Source organism: Arachis ipaensis, chromosome B07 (assembly GCF_000816755.2).
Source record: "Arachis ipaensis cultivar K30076 chromosome B07, Araip1.1, whole genome shotgun sequence".
Classification (NCBI taxonomy): Eukaryota; Viridiplantae; Streptophyta; class Magnoliopsida; order Fabales; family Fabaceae; genus Arachis; species Arachis ipaensis.
The window spans coordinates 26,332,599-26,346,921 of NC_029791.2; positions in this window are offsets into that span (position 1 = coordinate 26,332,599).

Genomic DNA, 14,323 nt, shown 5'->3' on the forward strand with positions numbered 1-14,323 from the left:
CCTTCTAAGTTAAAGTAATCCTCTTTAATAGGGTTGGCCAGACCTCTTTCCAGGGTTTACTTATAACTTGGGTTGACTTGGTCCGACTTCTTAACGTCAGCCAGTCTTTAAGTTATTATTTTAGCAATCCGTAAGACCTCGTCAGGTTCTTTTTTGGATCACTTTCGATAACTTCTTACATTATTCTGTGTTCATCTTTGCCGATTTGTAGAAATTGGTTGTCATCTCTAGATCGTCTTTTGGGTGAATCGCGTTTTCACCTTTATCGGACGATTGTCTTTATCGTGATCGTGCAGTGAAATTGTTTTTCACTTTCTGCCGATCTGTTGCTTTATAATCAGACGATGAATGCTTCAGATTAATGCGTCTTGGTATAGTAGTGAATTTTGTTTTCACTTTGTCGACTTTTGTCGAAATCAAATGATGAATTCGGTTTCCATTGTGGTCGGGTGGTGAAGTTGGTTTTCACCTTGCCGACTTGTCGCTTTGTAATCGGACGATGAATTTGGTTTTCATCTTGCCGACTTTGTCGTGATCGAGCGGTGACTTTGGTGTTCACCTTGCCGACCTGCCGTAGTCGGGTGTCTTGGTAGGAAACTTTCTAGGGAATCTGCAATCTTTTAAACAATAAAATGAAGATAAGAATGTGTACATGTTAGTACTTACCTTTCTAGGTCGGCAATCTTTTTGGATCTCGGCCTGGCGCCCTTTTTAGATTGCAGGCATGCCATGACCTTGGTAGCTCTTGCCCCTCGAGTTTGGACACTTTGTAGTAACCTTTCCCCAGTTCTTCTGAACAACTTGGTATGGTCCTTTCCAGTTGGTTGCCGACCTATTTTGATGTCATTTTGGATTAGGATGAGATCGTTGTTGTTAGATTTCCTTCTGATTGTATCTTGAGGCCATTTGACATTTTAACGCCTCTTCCTTGATCCGAGCTCCTTCTCGGGTTTCTGGAGGTAGGTCGAGTTCTTCCTTTTGAAGTTGGGAGTTGGCCTCTTCACTGTAGTGGATCACTCTGGGTGATCCTTCTTTGGCCTCCATTGGGATCATTGCCTCCATTCCGTAAGCTAATCGGAAGGGTGATTCCTTTGTAGTGGAGTGTGGGGTTGTCCGATATGCCCATAGGACTTGTGGGAACTCTTCAGCCCAAGCTCCCTTTGTGTCATTTTAACCCAGCTAGTATGACTTTGTTGGTGGCTTCTGCTTGTCCACTGGCTTGTGGGTGTTTTACGGATGTGAATTGGTGCTTTATTTTCAAGTCAGCCACCAACTTCTTGAAACATGTGTCTGTGAATTGAGTGCCATTGTTTGTGGTGATGGAGTAAGAAACCCCAAACCTTGTAATAATGTTTCTGTACAAGAATTTCTGACTTCTTTGAGTAGTGGCATTAGCTAGGGGCTCTGCCTCAATCTATTTTGTGAAGTAATCCACCCCTACAATGAGGAACTTGACTTGTCCCGATCCTTGGGAAAATATTCTGAGGAGATCGAGTCCCCTCTTTGCGAACGGCCAAAGTGATGTTACACTGATAAGCTCCTCTGGTGGGGCAATGTGGAAGTTGGCATGCTTTTTGATGTAAAGCTTTGACTTTGTATTTGGGTTTTTGCTCTGTTGTTGCCTCCAAAGGGTGCCCCTGGACTTTTGTGTGAGTCCTGGGGTTTCCCTTTTACTGCCACGTCTGTCACTTGATGTTTTGCTGTTATTGTCCGAGTTGTTTCCTTACTTGCCCGAGTTGTTTGGTAGTAATCCCATAGTCGACCTATGTCTTTGAGATGTCTACTAAGATCCCGGACAGCCTGTCTGATTAGCTGAATTCCATAGTTTTAATGCGTGTTACTGTGGCTGACCCTGAGTACATCCCTTATACCGCCTTCGAGATTGACTTGTTGTGGTCTTGTAATGTAGCCTGGATGAGGCTTCTGTTATTGTCCCCTGGTTTGGTGTTAGCTAGTTTTGAAAATGCATCAGCTCGGGTATTCTGCTCCCGAGGCATGTGTCAGACCTCATATCCCCGAATTGTCCGAGCTGTTTTTTGTTTTTGTCCAGGGTCCCCCGAATTGTCCGAGATGTTCTCTGGTTTTGTCCAGGGTCCCCCAAATTATCTGAGCTGTCCGCTGTAGGATTCTTCCAGCTAAGTTTGTTTTTTGTAGGATGCCCTTTATGGGCTAGTTGGTCCGAACTCTGATAGTGTGAGCTTGAAAGTATGGGTGGAGTCGTCGAGAGGTGAGTATGAGGGTGTAGGTGAACCTTTTCTATCTGTTGATAGTTTAGTTCGGTCCCTTGTAGAGCTTTGCTGATGAAGTAGACGGGTTGTTGCCCACTTTCGTCTTCTCTGACTAGTGCTGAGGCTATTGCCTGACTTCCTACTGCGAGGTATAATGAGTTCTTCACTTTCCCGTGGTCTGGAAAGAACTGGTGGTTGCCCCAAGAATTTTGGAATCTCAAAAGGCTTGTTTGCACTCCGTTGTCCTTTTCAACTCGTCCGACCTCTTTAGAGTGAGGTGGACGTTCAACTCGTCCGACCTCTTTGGTGTGAGGTGGACCTTCAACTTGTCCGACCTCTTTGGTGTGAGGTGGACCTTAACTCGCCCGACCTCTTCGGTGTGTGGTGGACCTTCAACTTGTCCGACCTCTTTGGTGTGAGGTGGACCTTAACTCGCCCGACCTCTTTCTCCTTTTTGCTTTTGATTGGGCGAGGTGGTGGGATCTTCTCTGTGTGGCATATTTCTCGGTAAATATCCACGAGAGACACCCGAAGAGGGGTGTAATTGTGGTATTTTCTAGGCTTCTTACCGGGTTGATCTTCTCTTTTCTTGGACTCTTTATCCTTGTCCTGTGGTGGGTTAGAAGAATTCGGTTTTTGAGCTCTCTCCTAGTTGAGAGTTCTCTTCCATGTTGATGTATTTCTCTTCCCGTTCCTGTACCTCGTTCCGAGATGTTGGGTGCTTCTTGGATATTGAGTGGCTGAAAGGTCCTTCTCTTAGGCCATTGATGAGTCCCATGATGGCCGCTTTTGTTGGAAGACTTTGTATGTCAAGGCATGCGTTGTTGAATCTTTCCATGTAGCTATGAAGGCTTTTCCGATCTCCTTGTTTGATTCCCAGCAAGCTTGGAGCATGTTTGGCTTTATCCTTCTGGATGGAGAACCTGGTGAGGAACTTTTTTAGCAAGGTCATCAAAACTTGTGACGAACTTTGGAGGCAAACTGTCGAACCCCTTTATTGCTGTCTTTGTCAGGGTGGTTGGGAAAGCTTTACAACGGATTGCATTTGAGGCCTCCATGAGATACATCCTGCATCTGAAATTGCTAAGATTATGGCTTGGATCTGATGTGCCGTCGTACGGGGTCATGTCGGGAGCTTTGAAGTCCTTTAGGATTTTAGCTTTCATGATCTCTTTGGTGAACGGATCTTGATCTTTGGGGGAGTCATCTTCGTGACCGGATCGAGTAGTCTTGGTCTTGAGATCTGCTTCGAGTTCTAGGAGCTTGTCCTTTAACTCGCGGTGTCGCCTAACTTCCCTTCGTAGGTCTTTCTCAGCTTCTCGTTGATGCTCCACCTCTTTTTCGAGTTGCTTTAAGCGATCTAGAAGTGCCTCCATGGCCTCCTCGTTTGGCGAATTCTCGCCTTTGTTGGGTTTGAGGAGTATCTTTTGGTGTAGTATCCGCGTCTTTGTGCGGCGTTCTATCCTCTAGATCTGAATCATGGTCGCTGTCATGGTTGTCCGCCATGGTGATGGGATGACTTCCAGGTTCCCCGGCAACGGCGCCAATGTTCCGAGGGTTACCTGAAACTGTAGGTCGATCTCGGACGAGATCTTCTGCACTGGTTGGAGCTGTTGTGTCCGACTTGTTGATGGCGGCCGGAGCTGTCGTGTTATGGGTATTAAACAGGTTTTTTGTAGAATCAGAGTATGAGTTATACCTGGGTGCTCCAGTGTATTTATAATGGTGAGAAGTGACCTTCTTAGATAAGATAAGTTAGTTATCTTATCTTATCTTATCTTATCTTTGGGCGAGGTCAGCTTATCTTCAACGGAACCGCCCTTCTCTCTGTAGGCTTGAGCCGCCTTTGGATTGAGCTGTGTTCCTTCTATTTGGGCCCTTATTGGGCCTCTGTAGCGTTTTGGCCGAGCTCTTTGTGAAGAGGTCGGTCATTGGCTGAGCTCTTTGAGAAGAGGTCGGATAGTCTGACCTGAAGAGGTCGGTCGGCTTGTCGCTAAACATCCTGGGTCGGACATCTTGACCCAGGGTATGAACAGTTATCAAATACTTGAGATGTATTTATGTGTGGTTGTTTATAACTGTTTTATCTATTATTATTTGTGAATTGATTATGAATGATTCTATTTATTAATCCAAATATTTTCAAAAAAAAAGGTACCTCGAAAAATAACTACGCTTTTAACAACGAATCAGGCTCATATAATAAATAATAGTTAATAATTAGGAAGACAAGTTGGTAGCGCTCAATTTCTAGTATGATCATGACGTACCAGAAATTGGGTCTGTACAGGAGGTTTCTTGAATTTTCTCTCTGCAGATTTGGATTTCCAAACATCATTGTGAATCTTATCATGAATTGTGTGACATCATCTTCCTTGTCTATTCTTTGGAATGGAAGTAAACTTTAGAGCTTTAACCCAAAATGAGGATTAAGGCAAGGGAATCCTATGTTTCCTTATCTGTTTGTAATTTGTATGGAGATTTTAGCTTATTTTATCTCTCATAGAGTTTCTCAAGGCTCTTGGATTTCGATTTTGGTTTCAAGACACAATCCCTAAATCTCACACTTGATGTTTGCGGATGATCTTCTTTAATTTTTTAAAGCTATAAAATCTCAAGTACATGAGGTGATGAAGATTCTGGATATGTTTTCAAAAGCTTTGGGTTTAAAAGTTAATTTTTCTAAATCTAAGGTTCAATGCTCTAAGAATGTTTCTGGTTGAAGGAAGGATTTGTTGTCTAGGGTTTCTAGCATCCAATTTTGTCATGATTTGGGCAGATATTTGGGTGTTAATATTAGGCATGCAAGGGCTTCTAGGAAGGCGGCGCAGAAAATTATTGAAAAAATTAAAAAAAAAATGGCTAGTTGGAAGGGGTGCTTAATAAAGTTGGAAAACTCTGTTATGGCCTCTATCCCCGCTTATAATATGCAGGTGACTCTCCTTCCAAAATATGCTTGTGAGCAGATTGATTCTTTGATGAGGCAGTTCCTGTGAAAAGATCATGATAATGGCAAAAGGTCACCTCTGGTTAAATGGGAAGTTGTGACCTCTCTTAAAGGGTCGGGTGGCCTAGGCATCCGAGACACCCAGTGTGGTAATATGGCTCTTTTTGAAAAGTTTATTTGGGCTTGTCTTAATAATAGAGATAAATTGTGGGTGCATGTTATTACTCCTAAATAGATTAACTCTGGTTTTATTTGTAACAAGCAGGCTAGTAATATATCAGGACTTTGGAAGAATATTGTGAAAGCTTATGACATCCTCCAAGAGGGCTTCAAGTGGCGTATGGGAAATTTACATCTATTTGCCTGGTATGATATTTAGACTCCTCTCAGAAAGCTTTGTGAGTTCGTTTCCTATGTGTATATATCGGATATCAATATCAAAATTGTTTATTTGTGGAAGAATGGTATTTGGAACTTGGACTCTCTAGCTACTCCGATCCCAGATGCACTTAAGCAGGTTATTTGTTTTGTATGGCTGTGTTTGTTTCTGAGAACAAGACAAGACAAGACACCGAGAACAAGACATAGAGGATAGAGACACAAAATTTTATGTTCTTGTATTCTATTTGGTGATAAACTAGAACAAATTATGAAAATCTAATTTATTCTCATTTTTTTTCATTAAAAAAATTTGAGACAAAAAATATAATAATAAAAATATAATTAAGAAAAATTAACAAGAATAATAAAATAAAAAATAAAAAATAAGTTGTGTCCCTTGTTAGTGTCTCTGTGTCCTTCCTGTCAGGATGGACATAATATCTCTGACCATGTCTTTACTGTCAAACACAATTTTGTGTCTCTGTGTCCTTGTCTCAGTGTTTTGTCTCTGTAAACAAACGCAGCCTATATGTCCCGAGTCAAGCAGGTGATGAACTAGGTTGGAGTTGGGAATCAGCAGCGTCAAAGATTTATAGTGCTCGAGATAGGTATAGGTGGATTGCTAAGAATAAATTCAATTGGGTTAACCATGATAGCTGGAGATGGTTGTGCCATATTGATATTCCAGAGAAGATTAAATTTACCATGTTGGCTTGAATTACATAATGCTCTTCCCACTGCAATTTTTCGGCATAAGCGTTACTTGGCTACCTCTGATGTTTGTCCTTGTTGTAATAATGATCAGGAAACGATTGAGCATTGCCTGAGAGATTGTGTGAGATCCAGAGCCATTTGAAAGTTGTTGGATCCTACCGTTGTTGAGGATGCTGGGAGCAATAACTTCGAGAAATGATGTCGAACTGTTCTTCCTGGTAGAGAGGCCATTGTTGGTGCGGACTTGTGGTGGGTGTGGAGGCATCAATGTAACGATATCTTTAATGATGATAATTCTTAGTCTAATCATAAAGTAGCTGCTTGTGCTAGGATTATAGCTAATGAGTTTAGCTCGACTACGGGTAGGTATTCATACTTTAAAACCATCAATAATCGGATGCATTTGGAACCCCCAACTACTGGCTTATTCAAAATTAACTATGATGCTAGCTTGTTTGTTGATCTCCACCTAGCTGGATTCGATTGCATTATTAGAGATTCTAATGGATGCTGGGTTACGGGCTATTCAGGGAGCATTCCCGTTTGGCTTATTCTTCGTTGCGAACTTTTTGCAGTTTGGCGAGGTTTGGTTTGGTTTTAGCTTGGGATTATGGCATTAAGGAGGTAGTTTATGAAATCGACTGCCTTGATCTTTTGTATCTCCTGCATGGTTGTGAGGATAATGGTAAGGCTGATGTTGGTGATTTAAACTCCAAAATTTAGGAGCTCTTTTCTCGTCAATGGGTTATTCACTTGGATTGGGTTGATCGTAAAGCAAATAAAGCTGCAGACTGGTTGGCTAAGTATGGGGCTAGAAGTAATCCTAATCATGTTATATGGATAGCTTCTAGTGATGATGTCCAACATATTATCTATTCTGATTTAGAATAGGTTTTGGCTTTGGTTTTGTTCTTTGTTTTGTTCAGTAAAAAAATCACTTGAACAAATCAACCTTTTTTGCTAAAAAGAATATATGACTATTTTTTGAATTTATATACAATGAGTACTGAGTTTGTGGAATATAATATAGAAAAATCTATATTAAATTGTGCCAAAAGTTTGAACTCAAAGAAACAAGAAAAAGGAAGGAAGAAGAAAGAAAATAGAAATTACCCTTTCCAGCGTCTAACCATTTCCCCATGGGACATATCACCCCCTAATCATCACTAAATCTCAAGCAAGTCCCCACCCATCTATGTAACTTGACCGTTTGACCCTTGTAACTGGTTGCCAACGGGTTGCCAGTATGACATGTCAGGTGGAGGTTGAGTTATCTATGCCAAGTGCCACGTGTCAATTGGAATTGTTTGAGGGACAAATTACACCCTCCCTACAAGTGAAACATCATCGTTGCTTGCCACTCCTGTTCATGTCACTCATTCACAAAAAAACCTTATCACTTTAACCTGGTGTTGAGAATACGGTAAGGAGTCTGCAACAGTCGTGTGGAGGGTTCAGACGGCAACTGCATGACACGGCAGTGAAAGTTAAGTTCCCTGTTTTAGTTTTTCTCATTATGTTAGTGAAAGATTAGATGACAATGAACTTGTTTTCCATGCACGTCTCTAAGGAATGAACTACCTGTAATTTGTTATGATGAGTATGAGTTAATCGATAAAGTTTTTAACGAATGAACATTGTTTTTTATTAGGGTTCGGTAATGCTAGGTTTTGAGAAACGTAGTTAACATTCCAAGTAATCAAATTCTTATAGTATTTTTAGTCATGATATTCGTCACTATTGTTGTTGTGCATTTTGATGCGTGAGCATCTTTCATATATTTTCCTAGTAAATTTGCATTTGAATTATTAAGTTTAATCAAGAATCAATTATCTTTTAGCCATTATGGATGCTACTTTGATTCGTGTGCAATTCTGTTTATGTCAGGTAGCATTTGAAAGGATTTGATGGAGTTTCTATAGAAAAAGAGAAGAAAGCGAATGATACTATCAACCTTGACCTCCCTGCACTCAAACATGAATAACTTGAGCTACAGAGGTCCAATTGATAGTATTCTAACGTTATTAGAAATCTAACTTCTAGAGCTTTTCAACGATATATAATAATATTCTCTTTTTCTCCAGAACACACCACGTTGGTGGCGCCAAACTTGGAATTCTCAAAGTTTGGCGCCATGATCATTGCAAACTCGCCAAACACACTGCCTTGGTGGAGCCAAACTTGGGATTCTCCAAGTTTGGTTCCAAGATGAAGAAAAAGTGGTATTGTATATGGTTGAAGTGGCGCCAAACTTGGGATTTTCCAAGTTTAGCGCCAACCTTAATGAACTTGGTGGTCCCCATTCATCCCAGAGGAGCAGCTCGAGATGATTTATTTATTTCTGATTAAACTTTATTTTATTTACAAATAGGAAAATATATTATTTAGTTTTAGAAAATATATTTTACATTAATTAGGATTAGATATAAAGGGAAAAGAATCAGTCCTTCGCACTCTTATCTCTTCTCTTCTACCTTATTCCGCACTTTACAGTTTTTCAGAATCCTTATTTTCTCTCTAAACCATGGGCAACTAAACCTCCACTATTAAGGTTAGGAGCTCTGTCTATTGTATGGATTGATACTATTATTCTTCTATTTTAATTCATTTACTGATTTCCGTTTCAAGAATTATTTTCATTCTTTATCTTATGAATCTGGGTGGAACGGAAGTATGACCCTTTTTCTAATTGAGTTCTTGTAAAACTTGGAAAAGCTCTTTGCTTGAACAATAGCTTGAAAATAATTTCACCTAAATTTCTAATTATCTGGACTTAATGGGATACGTGACATATAATCCTCTTATATTTGGGTAATTAAGGATTCTGTGGCATATAAACTAGAATTGAACTTCACCCTCTAATTGGAATTAAGTGACCAAGGAATTGGCAGTTGATGAAGGTTAGAGGAGACTAAAAAGGTCTAAAGAATTAGGGTTTAGTCACATATAGTTTGCCATGAATTGAATCTTGCATGATTGAAATAGTTGATAAGAAAAGTCAATCCAGAAAATGGATATCTCTGAAGCCTTAACAGTTTTTTCCATATATTTCACCTCAATTTATTGCTTATTTTCTGATTCTTTGAATTACTGTTTGATGCATTTGATCTGTTTGTCTAACTAAGTAAATCACCTAACTATTGTTGCTTAGTCCATCAATCCTTGTGAGATCGACCCTCATTCACCTGAGGTATTACTTGGTACTACCCGGTGCACTTGCCGGTTAGTTTGTGGGTAATAAATTTCTCACCACATTACGGTAAAACCTTAATGATTCTGGTAAAAATGTTGCAGATGTCTGTGTTTGTGATCCCTATATTTAACCATGGTGAAAAGCTTGTAAAACATATAATGGAAAGCCTCCTCCGCCTGGGTATGAAAGCGAGAGTATTGAGGACTCTGTAGAGGTACAAAGACATAAGAAGGAAAAAGTGAAGTCTTTTTCACCTAAGACCATGGCAAAAAGAAGGGCCTCCAGGAGATACATTGGTGCGAGAAGCAGGAAACATGTTCTATATAGAAAAACACAAAGTGGGCCTAGCACTGGAGATTCAGGGTTGGGTCAATCCCAAGGTAGTAGAGGAGTTAATGGGCCATAAATAGGTAATATGAAAGGCCCAAATAGAGTTGATGATGTGGGGCAAAAGGGGGTTCTAAATGATGCTAGTGAGGATATCTTGGATGGTGGTGAGGTTGTATATAAGTATGAGTCTGAGGGGTTTGTCACTCCAGTTTCATCAAATAATGAGAGGGGCCCTACTGGTCCAGATTTCAATGCGGACAATGCATATGGAGAGATTACATGTATATTAAGAATGAGCCAAGGAGAGTTAGAGCAACTTGGGCGGAGGAGGATTGTCCTTGGTTGATCTATGTGTCAAAGAACTCGGCTAACAAGGTTTTTGAGGTAAAGACTTTGTACAATGAACACACATGTGGCAGGGATTATGGAAGCAACCTTACGGTCAAAAAATGGGTTGCTGAGAAATTGGAATTGCGATTGAAGACGCAACCGAAGTTGACACCTAGGGAGGCAACAGACCATATGAAGAAAGATTATAATGTTCAATTGAATAGAAAGATGATTATAAGGGCATTAAAGCAGGCTAGGGAGATTGTTCTCAGTAGTGAAAAGGCACAATTTGGGAAGATGAGGGACTATCTGAATGAGATATACAAGAACAATCCAGGGAGCACAACTCATATGAACACTTTACCCCAGCCACAAGGTCCAAACCTATTTGAGAGAGTGTATATCAGTTTTGATGCTTACAAAAAAGGATTTAGGTATGTGTTTGTGTTTGAAGTCTCCAGAAATTCACACAAGCTTGGGGTTAATATGAAAAATCAAACATGCACCTGTAATTTTTGGTAGCTCGCAGGTTAGGTGTACAATTATATGTCGTATTTGCAAATCTGTTATAACATTTATATTAGCTATTCTGTTTTAGCAACATGTAAGATGTTTTAGATATATTATTTTCTTCAGATACAAAATTTAGATAGGCTATTTTGGATATTCTGTCCTATAGGTGTACCTTGTGTTCATTATGTTGCAGCGATATCAAGAGTGAACGTAAAATCAGCTGAGCATTTTGTGTCTCCATTCCTCACCATGGAAGTCATAAGGAAGACTTATGATATCTGTGTCAACCCTGTACCTAGTGAGGAGTTCTGAGAACCAACTGACCAATTAAAGCTTGATCGACCCAGAATTGTAAGGCCTGCTGGTAGACCAACTAAGAGGAAAAAAGAAGCAATTCAACTTCCTGCACCAATCAATGGCGACAAAGTCAGAAGGACCTTCCAGTTTACCTGCAGCAAATATGGAGAAAAAAGGTACTACTTCAAAACATGTAAGGGAGCCCCTAAAAATCCTAACTAGCAGCCAAAAAGAAAGAAATAGAAAAATGTATCCTTGGAGGTTGCATTAGTTAATCAAGATAGGAACAACAATGAGGCTGCTACTCCATCTATGATCTTGCACCACTAGCTGCTCCTCCAATTTAGGTTAACTATATTATAGAATAGTACCTATGCAATATTCATCCATGGAATTCTAGGTTAAGGGTGACCTACTCCTTTTTTGATGTTGCAGGATGGATCCTCTGGTTAGACTCACACCAACCCAAACCCTCAAAAGCTTTCTTTAGAAGAAATTAGGGTTAGCAAAGTGAAATGTCCTTGGTTGTGTTTTTTATTTTTTTTATTTTTTGTTTTTTGGACTGTTTGCTTGGCTATTTATGGTGTGACGTATGATTGAAATTCAATAATTATCCTCTGTTTTTTTGCATCTTATTTCCAAATGAAATAGACCAAGTATAAGAAGAATAAGAAAAATATGCCAAAAAGGCCAACTCTTCCACAAGATGGACAAGAGAAAATCCAAAACACTTAGTCTGCTCCTCCAATGGTAAATGCTCCTCTCTATTCCTTTTGGCCCGTTGTATTATTGTACACCTTAATTTATTGTGGACTAACTTGATCTTATGCATGTTATTGCATAGCAATCTCAAAATGAATCTGTACCACCAGTCTAGCCAACTACTAGATTCAGGACCAAGCAGAGGACTTTTAGACCACCAGCTCCTCTGAATCCGCAACCATTAAACATCCATGGACCACTCAGCCTGCACCAACTCAAGCTACTTTAGGCTAGTCTACTATACCAAAAAATCCTGAGGCAATCTCCAAAAAAACAGTGACTACAACAAGTGGAGGAACTTCTTCAAGACTATTCAAGTTCATTCCAACACCAAATTTCAGGCCACCTAAGCAGACTTAGTTATTTAGGATAGTCATATCATATGACATCACATTTAGTTATCTATTTTTGTGTTTCTCTTTGGTTGCTAATCTTGTGTTTTGGAAACTAGTAATTGGTTTAGACATGTTTTGTGATACAATTTGTGCAATGTCAAAAACATGGTTGGTATGGTTACATGTTGGAAACTTTGCCTGACAAGTTTGTGAGATATGTTGTTGAAACTTTGCCTCACAGAATTTGTTAGTTACATTTTGGAAACTCTGTCTCATAGGGTTTGATAGATATCTTTTGAAAATTTTGCTATTGTTGATGAGCGGATAATTTATACGCTTTTTGGCATTGTTTTTAGTATGTTTTTAGTATATTTTAGTTAGTTTTTATTATATTTTTATTAGTTTTTATTCAAAAATCATATTTCTGGACTTTACTATGAGTTTGTATATTTTTCTGTGATTTCAGGTATTTTCTGGCTAAAAATGAGGGACTTGAGCAAAAATCTAATTCAGAGGCTGAAAAAGGACTGCAAATGCTGTTGGATTCTGACCCTCCTGCATTCGAAATGGATTTTCTGGAGCTATAGAAGCCCAATTGGCGCGTTCTCAACTGAGTTGGAAAGTAGACATCTTGGGCTTTCTATAAATATATAATAGTTCATACTTTGTCCTTGATTTGATGGCCCAAACTGGCGTCAAAACGCCGTTAGAGACCCTTTTCTGGCATTAAACGCCAGAACTGGCACAAAAGCTGGAGTTAAACGCCCAAACTGGTACCAGAACTGGAATTTAACTCCAAGAGAAGCCTATGCACGTGAAAGCTTCAATGCTCAGCCCAAGCACACACCAAGTGGGCCCGGAAGTGGATTTCTACATCATTTACTCATTTCTGTAAACCCTAGGCTACTAGTTCATTATAAATAGGATCTTTTACTATTGTATTTTCGTCTTGGTTATTCTGGTTCCCTCTCTGGGGCCAAAGCCAATGAACACCCTTATAACTTATGTATTTTTAATGGTGGAGTTTCTACACCCCATAGATTAAGGTGTGGAGCTCTGCTGTTCCTCATGAATCAATGCAAAGTACTATTGTTTTTCTATTCAACTCAAGCTTTTTCTTATTTTAAGATATTCACTCGCACTTCAACCTGACGAATGTGATGATCCATGACACTCATCATCATTCTCTCTTATGAACGCGTGTCTGACAACCACCTCCGTTCTATTTGCCATAGCTTGGGTGTATGTCTCTTAGCCTCCTGGTTCACGACGCATGGTTGCCTCTCCTGACAATAGAGCCCTCCATTCTGTGAGATCAGAGTCTTCGTGGTATAAGCTAGAATCAATTGGTAGCATTCTTGAGATCCAGAAAGTCTAAACCTTATCTGTGGTATTCTGAGTAGGATCTGGGATGGGATGACTGTGACGAGCTTCAAACTCGCGAGTGTTGGGCATAGTGACAGACGCAAAAGGATCAATGGATCCTATTCCAACATGAGTGAGAACCGACAGATGATTAGTCGTGCGGTGACCGCGCATTTGGACCATTTTCACTGAGAAGACGGACGGTAGCCATTGACAACGGTGATCCCCCAACATACAGCTTGCCATGGAAAGGAGTATGAATGATTGGATGAAGGCAATAGGAAAGCAGAAATTCAGAAGGAACAAAGCATCTCCATACGCTTATATGAAATTCTTACCAATGAATTGTATAAACATCTCTATCCTATTTTATGTTTTATTTATATTTTAATTATCAAAACTCCATAACCATTTGAATTTGTCTGACTGAGATTTACAAGATGACCATAGCTTGCTTCAAGCCGACAATCTCCGCGGATCGACCCTTACTCACATAAGGTATTACTTGGACGACATAGTGCACTTGCTGGTCAGCTGCACGGAGTTGTGTGAAAAGTGTGTGATCATGATTTCGTATACCAAGTTTTTGGCGCCGTTGCCGGGGATTGTTCGAGTTTGGACAACTGACGGTTCATCTTTTTGCTTAGATTGGGTAATTTTATTTTTATTTAAGCTTTTTATTTTTAATTTCGAAAAATTCAAAAAAATATATTTTTCTTCAAAATTTTTAAGAATGAATTCTAGAGTTTCATGATGATCTGTTGAAGTCTGGATGGATGTGAAGCCATGTCTAATCTTTTGGACCGAGGTTTCAACTTATCATCACAAGAGCTTGTTGATTTCTATCAGTCCTGCTGTTGAATGTAATGACCTGCTAAAGCTTGGCTGGCCAGTGGCCATGTCTAGTATTTTGGACCGAAGCTTTCAC